A 15,221-nucleotide genomic window follows, 5' to 3' on the forward strand; every position below is an offset into this window, starting at 1 on the left:
TGGGAGACAGAATCTTATTTCAGAACTTTTGCTGCTGAGCATGCACACACAGGAACAATAGCGGTTACAGAGCAAAAAGTCTGCATATCGGCAATTACCTCTAGGACTGATTTTGCTCCTAGTAATTTCAGTAGGAGTAAGATTTGGGCCTTGAGTCATCAGATTCAAATTTCTGCAAAGCTTTATGTATATGCTTAACTTTGCATACTGTGATTAGTGTCATTGAAGTCAAGAGGCTGCTGATAGTGTGTCTAGTTAAGCACTTACGTGACGTACCTAAGACTTTGCAAGATCAGAGCCTAAGGGTATGTCTACACTACGGGATTAATCCGAATATACAGAATTCGATTTTTGGCAACTGATTGTATAAAGTTGAGTGTATGCGGCCACACTAAACACATTAATTCGGCGGTGTGCATCCATGTACCGAGGCTAGCATCGACTTGCGGAGCGTTGCACTTTGGGTAGCTATCCCATAGTTCCCGCAGTCTCCTTCGCCCATTGGAATTCTGGGTTGACATCCCAATGCCTGATGGGGACAAAAACATTGTCGCAGGTGGTTCTGGGTACAGCCTCAGCTCTCCCTCCATGAAAGCAACGGCAGACAACCGTTTCGTGCCTTTTTTCCTGGGTGAACAGTGCAGACGCCATACCACGGCAAGCATGGAGCCTGCTCAGCTCAAGACAGCAGTCATGAACATTGTAAACACCTCGCGCGTTATCGTGCAGTTTATGCTGAACCAGAACCTGCAAAACCAAGTGATGAGGACATGGACATGGAATTCTATCAAACCGCGGGCCCCGGCGCTGTGGAGATCATGCTGTTAATGGGGCAGGTTATAGCCGTGGAACGCCGATTCTGGGCCTGGGAAACCAGCACAGACTGGTGGGACCACATAGTGTTGCAGGTGTGGGACGATTGCCAGTGGCTGCGAAACTTTCACATACGTAAGGGCACTTTCATGGAACTTTGTGACTTGCTTTCCCCTGCCCTGAAGCGCCAGAATACCAAGATGAGAGCAGCCCTCACAGTTGAGAAGCGAGTAGCGATAGCTCTGTGGAAGCTTGCAACGCCAGACAGCTACCGGTCAGTCAGGAATCAATTTGGAGTGGGCAAATCTACTGTGGGGGCTGCTGTGATACAACTAGCCAAAGCAATCACTGAGCTGCTGCTACCAAAGGTAGTGACTCTGGGAAATGTGCAGGTCATAGTGGATGGCTTTGCTGCAATGGGATTCCCTCACGGTGGTGGGGCAATAGATGGAACCTGTGACGTTGTGCAGTCTATATGGTTTTATAAAAACATGATAATAAGTCAATATAATGTAACTGGGATAGTTTTATAAAAATTTGACAATAAGTGAATATAATGCAACTGGGATATGCTTCGTGCAAAAGGTCTCTTGTAAGGTATCATTACAAAGTGCATAATCTACTGAGTATGATCATCTGATTTGTATAAATGTACCACTCTTGTATCTAAAACTAGAAATATAAAATGTAACTCTGAGGGCCTATTGTAATTATGTAAAGTGTGGGCCATTAAGGATGGTTTGGAATCTTGACGACTCCCATTGTCTGCAGATGGCTGTATTTACCTGTGAGTCTTCCTGTATATGTGTGTGCTGGCAAGTGAGTAATGAAGTCTTGCAGTGACATGTGATCATGTCACCTGAACTGGAATCCATCTTTAACCTGGTGCTTTTCCAGTGGGGGGGGTGGAAACCCAGAGGGACAAAGGATTCCCGCCTTATGCAAAAGATATATAAAGGAGTGGAAGAGAACAGAGAGGGAGAGGAGCCATCATGGAGAAGCCCCTAGATAACACCTAAACTGGAACAAGAGCTGTACCAGGGGAAAGAATTGTGCCCAGGCCTGGAAGGTGTCCAGTCTGAGAAAAACTTACTGAAGCATCTCTGAGGGTGAGATTATCTGTATTTAGTTTGATTAGGCATAGATTTGCGCATTTTGTTTTAGCTTGCTTGTAACTTACTTTGTTCTGTCTGTTACTACTTTGAACCACTTAAATCCTACTGTCTGTATTTAATAAAATCACTTTTTATTTAGTAATTTACTCAGAGTATGTATTAATACCTGGGGGAGCAAACAACTGTGCATATCTCTCTATCTGTGTTATAGAGGGCGAACAATTTATGAGTTTGCCCTGCATAAGCTTTATGCAGGGTAAAACGGATTTATCTGGGTTTAGACCCCATTGGGAGTTGGGCATCTGAGTGCTAAAGACAAGCACACTCCTGTGAGCTGTTTTTGGGTAAACTTGTAGCTTTGGGACAAGTGATTCAGACCCTGGGTCTGTGTTGAAGTGGACTGGAGTGTCTAATTCAGCAAGACGGGGTGCTGGAGTCCTGAGCTGGCAGGGAAAACAGAAGCAGGGGTAGTCTTGGCACATCGGGTGGCAGCTCCCAAGGGGGTTTCTGTGATCCAACCCGTCACAGAACCTGTTAGGTAAAAAGCAAGTCCTTACTCACCTCTCCAGCACCCGAGTTCGTGCGGAGTTGGTATGGGCTCACAATCTGTCAGAGACCAGACACCAATTCATTGATCAACGGGCTCACACTATCCTTAGCTTAAAAGGCTTCAGAGTAATGTGACAAGTTTATTAGGGGTGAGCATCAATATTTATACACAGAAGTAAACAAAGTGATTAACAGATCATAATGGTCATGCATAATCAATCAAGATTCTACAGGATAAAACAGGTTAAAATGTAGATTCAAAAAGACAAAAGGGGAGATGGCTACTTAAGGGGAGGGGGGTGTCATGAGTAGTTCGCAGGTCAGAGCTTTGATTAAAAGTTCAGACAGAGACATCAAGTCTGGGTTAAGTTTAAGCTCATCAAAAGTTCAGACTCAACAAACCCATATCCCTATCTTGGCACCGGAGCACCAGGGTATCCAGTACATTAACCGCAAGGGGTACTTTTCAGTGGTGGTGCAAGCCCTGGTGGATCACAAGGGCTGTTTCACCAACATCAACGTGGGATGGCCGGGAAGGGTTCATGACGCTCGTGTCTTCAGGAACACTACGCTGTTTAAATGGCTGCAGCAAGGGATTTACTTCCCAGACCAGAAAATAACCGTTGGGGATGTTGAAATGCCTATAAAAAGCAACAGAGGGTCCTGTGGCACCTTTAAGACTAACAGAAGTATTGGGAGCATAAGCTTTTGTGGGTAAGAACCTCACTTCTTCAGATGCAGGTAATGGAAATTTCCAGAGGCAGGTATAAATCAGTATGGAGATAACGAGGTTAGTTCAATCAGGGAGGGTGAGGTGCTCTGCTAGCAGTTGAGGTGTGAACACCAAGGGAGGAGAAACTGCTTCTGTAGTTGGATAGCCATTCACAGTCTTTGTTTAATCCTGATCTGATGGTGTCAAATTTGCAAATGAACTGGAGCTCAGCAGTTTCTCTTTGGAGTCTGGTCCTGAAGTTTTTTTGCTGTAAGATGGCTACCTTTACATCTGCTATTGTGTGGCCAGTGAGGTTGAAGTGTTCTCCTACAGGTTTTTGTATATTGCCATTCCTGATATCTGACTTGTGTCCATTTATCCTCTTGTGTAGTGACTGTCCAGTTTTGCCAATGTACATAGCAGAGGGGCATTGCTGGCACATGATGGCATATATAACATTGGTGGACGTGCAGGTGAATGAGCCGGTGATGTTGTAGCTGATCTGGTTAGGTCCTGTGATGGTGTTGCTGGTGTAGATATGTGGGCAGAGTTGGCATCGAGGTTTGTTGCATGGGTTGGTTCCTGAGTTAGAGTTGTTATGGTGTGGTGCGTGGTTGCTGGTGAGAATATGCTTAAGGTTGGCGGGTTGTCTGTGGGTGAGGACTGGCCTGCCTCCCAAGGTCTGTGAAAGTGAGGGATCATTGTCCAGGATGGGTTGTAGATCACTGATGATGCGTTGGAGAGGTTTAAGCTGAGGACTGTAGGTGATGGCCAGTGGAGTTCTGTTGGTTTCTTTTTTGGGCTTGTCTTGTAGCAGGAGGCTTCTGGGTACACGTCTGGCTCTGTTGATTTGTTTCTTTATTTCCTTGTGTGGGTATCGTAGTTTTGAGAATGCTTGGTGAAGCTCTTGTAGGTGTTGGTCTCTGTCTGAGGGGTTGGAGCAGATGCGGTTGTACCTCAGCGCTTGGCTGTAGACGATGGATCGTGTGGTGTGTCCGGGGTGGAAGCTGGAGGCATGAAGGTAGGCGTAACAGTCGGTGGGTTTTCGGTATAGGGTGGTGTTAACGTGGCCATCGCTTATTTGTACTGTGGTGTCTAGGAAGTGGACCTCCCGTGTAGATTGGTCCAGGCTGAGGTTGATGGTGGGACACCCTGGAAGAATTCCACCATGATTTCAACAGCTTCCACCCCACCATCAACCTCAGCCTGGACCAATCTACACAGGAGGATTTCCTGTTAACGTGCAGCAGCAGAAACCAAACTAACCCCACCCCCCATCCAATTCTCTGCGATGATCGCATTATCCCTCCCCCAACCGCGTGGCTGGTATCAGGGAAGATCCCTGCTAGCCAAACGCGAAAAGCTAAGCACCAATGATCTTCCCATCCCCCCCGCCCCGCTTGGCTAACTGCAGAGAAGGATTTCTTTTCAGCCACAGGCAAACAGCCCAGTAGGAACGGCCACCTCTGTCCCCTTAATTAAATTCCCGTATTTCAACCAGGTTACCATGAACGATATCACTCTCCTGAGGATTACACAGCGAGATAAAGAATGGATGTTGCTTGAATGCCAGCAAACACCGGGACCATACGCTGCCAGGCTTTGTCATGCAATGATACCAGATTACTTGCTACTAGCATGCCGTGGTTAAGTGTCCTACCATGGAGGATGGAATAAGGCTGCACTGCCCAGAAACCTTCTGGAAAGGCTTTTGGAGTACCTCCAGGAGAGCTTCATGGAGATGTCCCTGGAGGATTTCCGCTCCATCCCCAGACACGTTAACAGACTTTTCCAGTAGCTGTACTAGCCGCGAATGCATCTCAAGTCCTCAGGGCAAATTAATCATTAAAAAACGCTTGCTTTTGAACCATGTTTTATATTTACAAAAGGTACACTAACCAGAGGTCCCTTCCATGGCCTCATTTTCTGGGAAACTGCCTTGTGAGGGTTGGGAGGGTACTTCAGTCAGGCTGAGAAAAACATCCTGGCTCTTGGGGAGAACAGAGTGCTGTGTGCTCTCTGCAAGCTCGTCCTCCTCCTCATCTTCACTGTCCACAGAATCCTCAGGCATGGCTGAGATTACCCCCTCCTCGGAATCCACGGTCAGAGGTGGGGTAGTCGTGGCGGCCCCCCCTAGAATTGCATGCAGCTCAGCGTAGAAGCGGCATGTCTGCGGCTCTGACCTGGAGCGACCGTTTGCCTCCTTTGTTTTTTGATAGGCTTGTCTGAGCTCCTTAACTTTCCCGCGGCACTGATATGAGTCCCTATTGTGGCCTCTCTCCATCATGCCCTTGGAGATTTTTCAAATGTTTTGGCATTTCGTCTTTTGGAACATAGTTCTGCTAACACAGAATCCTCTCCCCATATAGCGATCAGATCCAGTACCTACCATACGGTCCATGCTGGGGCTCTTTTTTGATTCTCAGACTGAATGATTTCCTGTGCTGATGAGCTCTGCATTGTCACCTGTGCTCTCCACGCTGGGCAAACAGGAAATGAAATTCAAAAGTTCGTGGGACTTTTCCTGTCTACCTGGCCAGTGCATCCGAGTTCAGATTGCTGTCCAGAGCGGTCACAATGGTGCACTGTGGGATAGCTCCGAGAGGTCGAATTGCGGCCATACTAACCCTAATTCGAAATGGCAATGTCGATTTTTGGCGCTACTCCCCTCGTTGGGGAAGAGTACAGAAATTGATTTTAAGAGCCCTTTATTTAGAAGTAAATGGCTCTGTTGTGTGGATGGGTGCAGGGTTAATTCGATTTAACGCTGCTAAATTCTAACTAAACTCATAATGTAGACCAGGCCTCACACTTCTATCCTGCAAACTGCTGATTTTTAATAAGGTGTTTAATGCGACATCCCAGAGCATTTTGCAGGACAAGAGCTTAAAAATTATTTTACAATAATGTTGACCATTGAGCCCTGACCTGATCATAGAGGGTTTATAATTTTGAGTAAAATATAATTTAATTTATTTGCTAAACATGCTTATAGGAAGAATAATGAAAGTTATAAAGTTGTAACAGCAAATAGGAAAATACAAATAATTGGATTTGCTCTGGCTAACGGCTGTTTTATTAGTATGAGGACTTGTGGGAGCAGTCATGCTAAAAGGTTGAATTTTAGCTAAAACTTGAGGGCCCAAGAAAACAAGCCCAGATCATAAATTCTGCACTCTCATTTGAACAGACAAACAAGTAACTACAAACAGTACAGTACACTACAGAATTCTTCAAAAATAAAAAAGGGTGTAGTTTTTTGGAGGGGGCTGTAGCAATCTGGTTACTAGGCACTTAAACCACAATAACATAGGAATTATTAAGAAATAACTGATGTTATTAATTACTAGAGGTGTGGCTATGGACCCCAGAATGCCACTTACGGATGATGGGCAGGTATAATCTGTTGCAGTCACGGAAGATGATTAAATATGGTTGAATAGCTAACTGGTTACATAAAGCTGGGGATGCAAAGGATGAGGTTTGTTGGGTCCCCGAGATAGTGCAAACTGAATCAGGACCTTGCTTCTGATAGCCTCCAATTACTTTTCCTTTCATCTTTGTTTCCAGTAGTCTCCATAAAGTCGTAAGTATGCACAATGCGAGGTTGTGTGTATGCACAATGCAGGAAACCACTTTACTGTACTGATCTTATACTTATGTATATTATAACTGAAATCATAGAATTAACATATTTGCCTATATTAACTAAAGCTCATAAAGTTTGTGTGCTTCACCAGATTCCATCTTCTCAATTAACTCTAAGTAGCAGCCTGTAAAAGAACCTGTCATCTGTGACAAATGCATGTTGTACTCTAATAAATAATCTCATAACTAATAATTAATCAGGCTACAATAATCTCCATGTTAAATCCCCCCCTTTGTATTTTCAAAGGCACAACTGGCAATTAGGGGTCTTGCAATCATTTTAAAACTGTAAATTGTCTTTGAAAATCTCTCCCAAAGCCCTTCACAATTTTTTTAATTGTGCTCCCTTAACCTTTTATTTCACATCCAGCTAGCAGTTTTGAGGAGTTTCATCAATACCTAGATAGAAACATTAATGTAACCCTTTTATTTTTCTTTCTGAAAAAGGAAAACATGAAAAAAGCCAACCTAAGAAAATCATTTTTCCAGAACACCACAAATTGCTCCAGGTTGTTAGAGAGACAAGAAATCCACTATTATTATAGGCAGGGCAGGTACACCCCTTTTTATTAAGGGAGCCTGACACTTCCCATTATAAGATCCTGTTTCCAGATGCTTATGACCCTCAAATTCTAACTATTTGGGCTGAAATTTTACATACTGGGTATCTGCATCAGCTCTTTCTTTCCTTTCCCTTTTTTGGGGGGGTCATGGGGAGGAGGACAGGGGCATTTCAGCCAAAATGTTTCCAAGAACAAGTCTAAGGAAAATATGTTGTTTTGCCCATGTTAAAAGAATTCTGGTGACCTTCCCTTTGCGAAGCTCTAATGCCCCGATCATAGATGTGTGCACGGGGTGTGCCCAGGCACACACTAATGCAGGGGTGGGCAAATGGCTCCACTCCCCGGTGCGGCAAGCTGAGGGGTCTGCACTCCCGGGCCAGAGCACCCGGCCAAACGCAGCAAGCCACCAGCCCCTCCCCCGCCTTCCCCACTCCCCTGGAGCCAGGCTGCCGCGCACACAGCACTCTGGGGGCCGGGGCTGCGCACTCCCACGGGGCAGCATTTGGCTCCGCGGTGAGGCAAACATGCTCCCCCCCTCCCCTGGAGCCATGCCGCCGTGCGCGCAGCGCTCTGGGGGCTGGGGCTGCGCGCTCCCGCAGGGCAGCGTTTGGCTCCGCGGGGAGGCTGTGAGCCTCATCTCATGGTAAGGAATCCAGGGCCAGCGGGGTTGGATAAGGAGTGGTGGCAGTCAGGGGACAGGATGGGTTGGATATGGGGTGGGATTGCGAGGGGTGGTGGTTAGGGGCGGGGGATCTCTGGAGGGGGCAGTCAGGGAGCAGGGGGAATTGGATGGGGCATGGGAGTCCCGGGGTGTCTCGGGGTGGGGGGTGGATAGGGGTCAGGGCAGTCAGGGGACAGGGAGCAAGGAGGGTCCAGTTAGTGGGGAGGGGGGTCTCTGGAGGGAGTGGTCAGGGGACAAGGAGCTGGGCGGGGGGTTAGATGAGTCAGGAGTTCTGGGGGGCGCTGTCAGGAGGCAGGGGTGTGGAGAGGGGTTGGGGGAGGCAGGGAGCAGGGGTGTTGTATGGGTTGGGAGTTCTGGGGATCCTGTCAGGGGGTGCGGAGCAGTTGGATAGGCGTGGGAGTCCTAGGGGTCTGTCTGGGGGCGGCGGTGTGGATAGGGGTCGGGACGGGTAGGGTCCTAGGGGGGCAGTCAGGGGACAAGGAGCAGGGAGGCTTAGGTAGGGGGTGGAGTCCTAGGGGGCAGTTAGGGGCAGGGGTCCCAGGAGGGGGTAGTCAGGGGACAAGGAGCAGGAGGTGTTGGGGGTTCTGAAGAGGGAAGTCAGGGGGTGGGAGGTAGGAGGGAGTGGATGGGGCGGGGCTAGGGCAGGGCTCCCTGGGTGCACACCCTAATGAAATGGGCTGCGCACGCCTATGGGACTTGAATTTGGAAGGTGGGGAATGGGCATTTTGTCAGGGATATGCCTTCTATTGTCCCTGTGAAAATCCAACCACATTTGACAAAATAAGAATTTGAAAAATTGCAGTTTGCACATGCTCAGTTGGGACTTACTAGAGCTGTGCAGTTTAATTCTGCAGAGTGTCCATTCACACTGGGCCTGTTTCAGCCTGGAGCTTAGCAGGACTTTCCCTGCATTTACTACTCCAGGCTGTGCTGGGTCCAGGTCAGACTGGGCACCAGAACTGAGAGCAAAGAGCCTGTCTTTCCTGCGCTCTTAATGATCTCCTGCTGGGCCCAGGCAGCATGGAGGAAGAAGCAGAGGGGATAAGAGCCAAGGCAGGGAGAGAGAAGCATTGGGAGTTGGTGTTAGAAGAGGTTGGGACTGGTTCGGCTAGGAGATTGTCAGGTATGGGGAGACTGGGAGCCTCTCTTCCCCCCTCCCCCCCCCCCCCCCCCCCCGCATTCCTCACACCCAAAAGGATGACCTGTAAGACTAATGAGGGGATGAACACAAAGACGCCACTGAAGAAATATCCCTGGAAAGCCTGGATCTCTTTGGGACTCAGCACCCTGATGCTGGCAAGGTAGAACGCAAGCCCAATTCGTGCCCTGTAGCAACCAGCCCTGCACATGTAAATTTGCTTAATAGTACGCTGTTTGTTTTAATTTGTTGTTCTTATGCTATACTAGCTTCTGTTCCAGTTGCCCTAAGGCTGCAGACATTGTAGGTGGATGTGAACTAGACATCTTTCTGAGTCCATGGTCCCTGCCTTCCTCCTTCCAGCGATCCATGCTGTCTATTTGTGCCTCCTTCCTTCCCCATACACCTTTCCAAAATGGTGGCTGCTCAGGCAGGGCAATCATGGGCTAAACCCCTTGCTACCAACTGTTTTCAGGCATAGGCCTATGTGCCTGCAGGCTTTCCTTTCCCCTTCCCTCACTATTCCTGCCCAGTAAACACTGCCACCCGCACCTGTCATAACTATAAAGGGAAGGGTAACAGCTCTCTGTGTACAGAGACTCCAAATCCTTTTACCTGTAAAGGGTTAAGAAGCTCGGGTAACCTGGCTGACACCTGACCCCAAGGACCAATAAGGGGTCAAGATACTTTCAAATCTTGGGGGGGGGGGGGAAGGGTTGTGTGTGTGTGCCCTTTGTTTAAGGGGTGGTTCGCTCTTGGGACTGAGAGGGACCAGACATCAATCCAGGTTCTCCCCATCTTTCTAAACAAGTCTCTCCTATTTCAAACTTGTAAGTAAAAAGCCAGGCAAGGCGTCTTAGATTTACGTTGTTTTCTCAACTTGTAATGTACCTTTTACCAAAGTGTTTATCTTTGTTTGCTGTACTTTGAACCTAAGACAGAGGGGGGTCCTCTGAGCTCTTTAAGTTTGATTACCCTGTAAAGTTATTTTCCATACTGATTTTACAGAGATGATTTTTACCTTTTTCTTTAATTAAAAGCCTTCTTTTTAAGAACCTGATTGATTTCTCCTTGTTTTAAGATCCAAGGGTGTTTGGATCTGTGTTCACCAGGGAATTGGTGAAAGGTTTCTCAAGGCTTCCCAGGGAGGGAGTTCTTGAGATGGTGGCAGCGGACCAGAGCTAAGCTGGTAGATAAGCTTAGGAGTCCTCATGCAGGCCCCCACATTTGTACCCTAAAGTTCAAAGTGGGGATACAGCCTTGACAGCACCCCACTCCTGGGGAACCAAATCCTGGTTCACCACCTCAAAATGGTGGTTGGCAGCATGGTGAAACCACAACCTCTACCCTCCTCCCCCAGCAGATTCGAATAAGGAAAACATTCTTTTGTGCAAAAGTTTAATGAGACAGCGGTTACAGGAAAAGAAGTGTGGTTGGTGTTCTTACTGCACATGACGGAGACATGGAAATTGCATGACTGTAAAAGAATATAGCTTCCCTGTAAAGGCCCTGTAGCATGCACGCTAACAGACAGTTAACAGGGAATGCTCCAGGCCATCATTGCAGACCTTTATCTATTCCTCTCTGCACTTTCAACATGGTTGAGGGAGAAATAAAGCAAAATATAAGGTTGAGAAATGGCTCCGTTTTTGTTTGTAGGTTATGAGGACGAGCTGCATAGCTTTCCCTACCGGTATAGCTAGTAACTCCCTTCCACTCCTGCAGAACTTCTGGAAGGACCATTTTGAGGGATAACTTGACAGCGTATCTTGTTGGTCCATGCTTTGCCTTGTTGAATAAGGCAATTCTTTGCTTCCTAGTCACCAGCCTCAGTATAACAGAACAGCCTAACAGGGATGCAGAGGGGATTACTATCCACCTTATCCCCAGATTCACCCCGCAAACCCATGTGACACCATATGAACACCTCCAAGGACAGTAAAACTGCAAAGCCAGACCAGGATCATAATTCCCAACGCCATCCCCCCTAGCTTCCAAGGTACGATGGCAAAGCCACACAACATTGACTGCACAGATAAAAACCCCAGTGCACACACCACTTACCATCTGCGAGGGTCCCCCAAGACTGGGAAGAATCTCAGGGAGGTAAAGGCAGAAATCCATGTAAAAAAATGCTATCACAGCCTTCCGAGAACATAAACAATAACTGCTTGTAATTTTAATACCCCTCTACAGCTACGACATCTACATGGCCAAACCCTGAAGGACAAGGTCCTTCAATGGCGGAGTGGCTGGCTATCCTGAGGGGGAGAAAATGGAAAACTTGGACAAAATGTTCATGGAAATCATTAAAGTCCAGACCACCCCACCCTCCAAACCCCCAAAATATAGATAGGCGGAGGCAATATCTGAGGACTGAGAGGGAATTTGAGAAGGAGCTTTCCATGGAGATGCTTGCAATGGCAAAGGGCAGCATGGCCATTGCCTGGGAAAGCATTGCCATGGCCAAAGAAAGTTTGGAAAAAGAGAGGGAAATGCAGAGGCAACTCCTGGAACCAGTACAAAGCCAAAATGCCTTGTTGCAACACATAGTGCTATTAGGGCAGCAGGCAATGCAGTACTGCTAACCAGCCCCCAGCCATGTTACGCAGTCCCTGGGCAATATGGACTACTGGGAACAACAGAAACTCCTCCCTGCGGTAACCCCTGCTCCCAGAAGGCATTCTTCTCCCAGACTCCAGCTCTGGAGCAATCTCCACACTATTAATATCCCTGGTGGTCCTGGGGCAAACAGTCCTTTCTCTGCTAATTTAAATAGAGCTGAATTCCAAAATATCCCAGCATCATGGACCCTTCCAGACCATCCAGCATTTATGTCTATACGTCTGCCACAGTGGTTGATAAAGCCTTGGAGCACTGTAGAGAAATACCCCTTTCTGTTTATGAATTCTGAGTCCTGATGTGGGAAGCAAATAAGAGGCACATGGTCCCATCAATTGCCCCAGTACAGTTTGGGAACCCCATGTGTGCAAAGCCATCAGTAATCTCCTGAGCATTACCCAGTGCAACAGTACCTTTTCCACGGCAGCACACACCTGCATGACAATGGTCTCAATAGTCAATCACCCCATGCCAAGTTGGTTTGCTACAGATGGCAGCATTTGGGGTGGCTAGCTTCCAGATGGCAACTGCAACCCACTTGTCCATGGATATGGGGCACCACGTGTTGGTACTTTGCCACTGTGGCTCAGGGGTTAGTTCAGCACAAGCTCCAAAAAGGTTATCTTCCCCATCCTGAAAGTCTCTTGCCACTGCTGGTCGTTCCAGGGCTGCAGAACAAACCTTTCCCACCAGTCAGTGCTGGTTTCCCAAGCCCAGAAACAGCACTGCATACTGTGAAGCTGCTCCAGGACTTGGTCCTCCACTACCAGCTGCTCAGTTTGTTCCTCTTCTTCCTTGCCCATGTCCTAGTTCCACCACCACCGAAGACCCTCCTGCTGCTGGAGGAACTGCTGTTGCCGCCACATCATCTGCTTGGTGGTGCTGCAGGTGAAGTTACAACCCAAATTCATCTGGTTTTGAGTGCAGAAACAGAGCCCAAGAAGCCTCTGGGTATTCTGGGTATCAGAGGTTGTCAGCATAGTGGTGCAATTTGAAAATGGCGCTAGCCTGCCCATCCAGCATATACAGCATGGAGACAGATGAATCATGGAACTTTTAAAAAATTTGAACTAGTCTGTCTTCTACTATCCACAGTGCACAGCAAGAAAATCCCAGAATGCACACTGCTCAGCAGCCAGCAAAGGAATATGGGATACTGCCAAGATACTGTCATGCCCTCAGTTCACAGCAAACTACAGCCATGTGTACACAGAGATGCACATTGACGGCCACACACCATCCTGTGTGAATGCTCTTATTGCTGCTTGCATAATGAGCGTTATCTGATGGGCAGCAAAAAGCTGTGGATTAACCCCCTCCTCCCTTGTTGATAAACCCAGGACTGGGACAAGAGAGAAGGGGCTGCTTCTGGCTCAGGGCAATCAGCTAACAGGGAAGGTGTGGTGTGGGGTAGGATTTAAAGGCGAGAGATAGCCCTGTCTAATTAACACCTTCTAAAACAGTAGTCAAGACAAAGCAATTGTACTTCTCAATATGCTAATCTGATCAGGTCCCCTGTAACATGCTGCTGGGGACAGACAGAGCTCTGAGCCACTGTGTTACCAGACTGAGTTTTGCTGGTGATTAGACTGTGTGTCCACTCCCTCCACACCAGTCTGTCTTCCTCCTCCAGCAAACTCCTCAAGGCTCCTCCTGCCAAAACCTTGCCTAGCAGGTAGCAATCAGTGAACTCCAGCCCCTGAGCTCCTCAGAGATGTTTCTCTAGAATGCACAGCCTCTATCACTGTACATTCACAGAAGAGATTAAGGCTATTTCTACACAGCACACCTTACAACTGCGCAGCTGTATATATGCCAGAACCAGTAGCAATTTAACATCCCAAACTCCTACTGATGTCACTCAGGTAACACAAGTGGAATAACTACAGTCTCCAGTTAAATCCTAATTCTAATATTCCATAATGGCGTATTTGGTGCCCCTGGTTTAAACTTTCTTGAACTAATGTACCCAAACTGCAAATCCAAGCACCCATTATCATTTTCTTCTATCCCAGATCCACCATTTAATCTCCCCCCCACCCCCCATTATCTCCATCCCTTCCACTGCTAGGCAGATTCTCCCACCCTTTCCTGTAAATGCTTCCCCTGTCTCCTACAGGCCTTTCCATTTTAGCCATTTATCTCTCTCCGTTTCCCCACAGCCCAGGTACAAACTCTACCTGATTTCCTGCTCTTCTCCTTCTGTCTATGGCCCTGATCTAAACTCCTATGAAGTCAGTGGAAAGACTCTCACTGATTTCAGTGGACTTTGGATCAGACCCTATATCCCCTGTACTCTTGTGCTTTGTCATTTTTTCTCCCTTCCTATTCCAGATTTCACACCCATTCCCTTCTCACTCCCCTTGACACATCACAAAGTTGAAGAATCTATTCCTGAAATCCTGGCCTCACTGAAGTCAATGGCAAAACTCCCATTGACTTCAAAAGCTCCAGGATTTCACCCTAGGATTAACTGTAGTCCTTAGGTCTTTCTGCTGTAGCCAGGAGTGGGGGTGATTTCCATGCAGTTAGTGGTGACTGGTAATCAATGTAAAAGAGCAACCTGGAGGCTTATGTAAGGCATGCACATTAGCACTAATTGAAGAGACAAGTGGGTGATCCTTGGAATGACAAGACACCATGGCATTCACTTAAATGTGGACAGAATACCAGATTCAATCCAATGGGCTGGGAACCCTCCATCATCAACAAGAGCATCATCATCATGGCAAATCCCAAAGGTACATAGCCTCTTTGCAGATTAAGTGCCACCTGGCTCGATATGCCAAGATACTGGCATTCCTCTTCTAAGGTGAAACAATCCTGGTAAATTCAGTCTTCAGTAACCCTAAATATGGTAGATTCTATAAATTGCAAAAAGAAAAACATCAGGAAATTAACCACCTACAAATATTGTCAAAGTAATGTTAAAGGTCTGATTGACGTCCACAACAGGCCTGATTTTCAAAGTTATATCTAGGCCAACTTTCAGCTCACAATACTCTCTTGAAAAAGGGTTCAGCTGCATGAGCTGGCCCAGATTTTTAGCAGGAACTCAACAGTTCTCTTTGATTTGAATCCAGTCCTCACCCTAATTTGTATTGTTGTTTAGTAACATTAACATCAGAATACTTTCCAGGGAGAACAACTGATGACTGTACTTTACATATTGTGACAAAGTTCCTCCTCTATCTTGGTGGGTCCTGCACTTATTGGCAGATTTTCTTGCCTCAGAGATTCACCATGTGGGTTGGGGAACAGCCTAGAGACCTTCCCCTCTGGGAGAACCCACAGTCCAGGTCAATTGGGAGGTTTGGGGGGAACCCGGACCCGCCCTCTACTCCGGGTTCCAGCCCAGGGCCCTGTGGACTGCAGCTGT

This window comes from Terrapene carolina, unplaced genomic scaffold (assembly GCF_002925995.2).
Source record: "Terrapene carolina triunguis isolate 2854851 unplaced genomic scaffold, T_m_triunguis-2.0 Scaffold147, whole genome shotgun sequence".
In the NCBI taxonomy this organism is placed as follows: domain Eukaryota; kingdom Metazoa; phylum Chordata; order Testudines; family Emydidae; genus Terrapene; species Terrapene triunguis.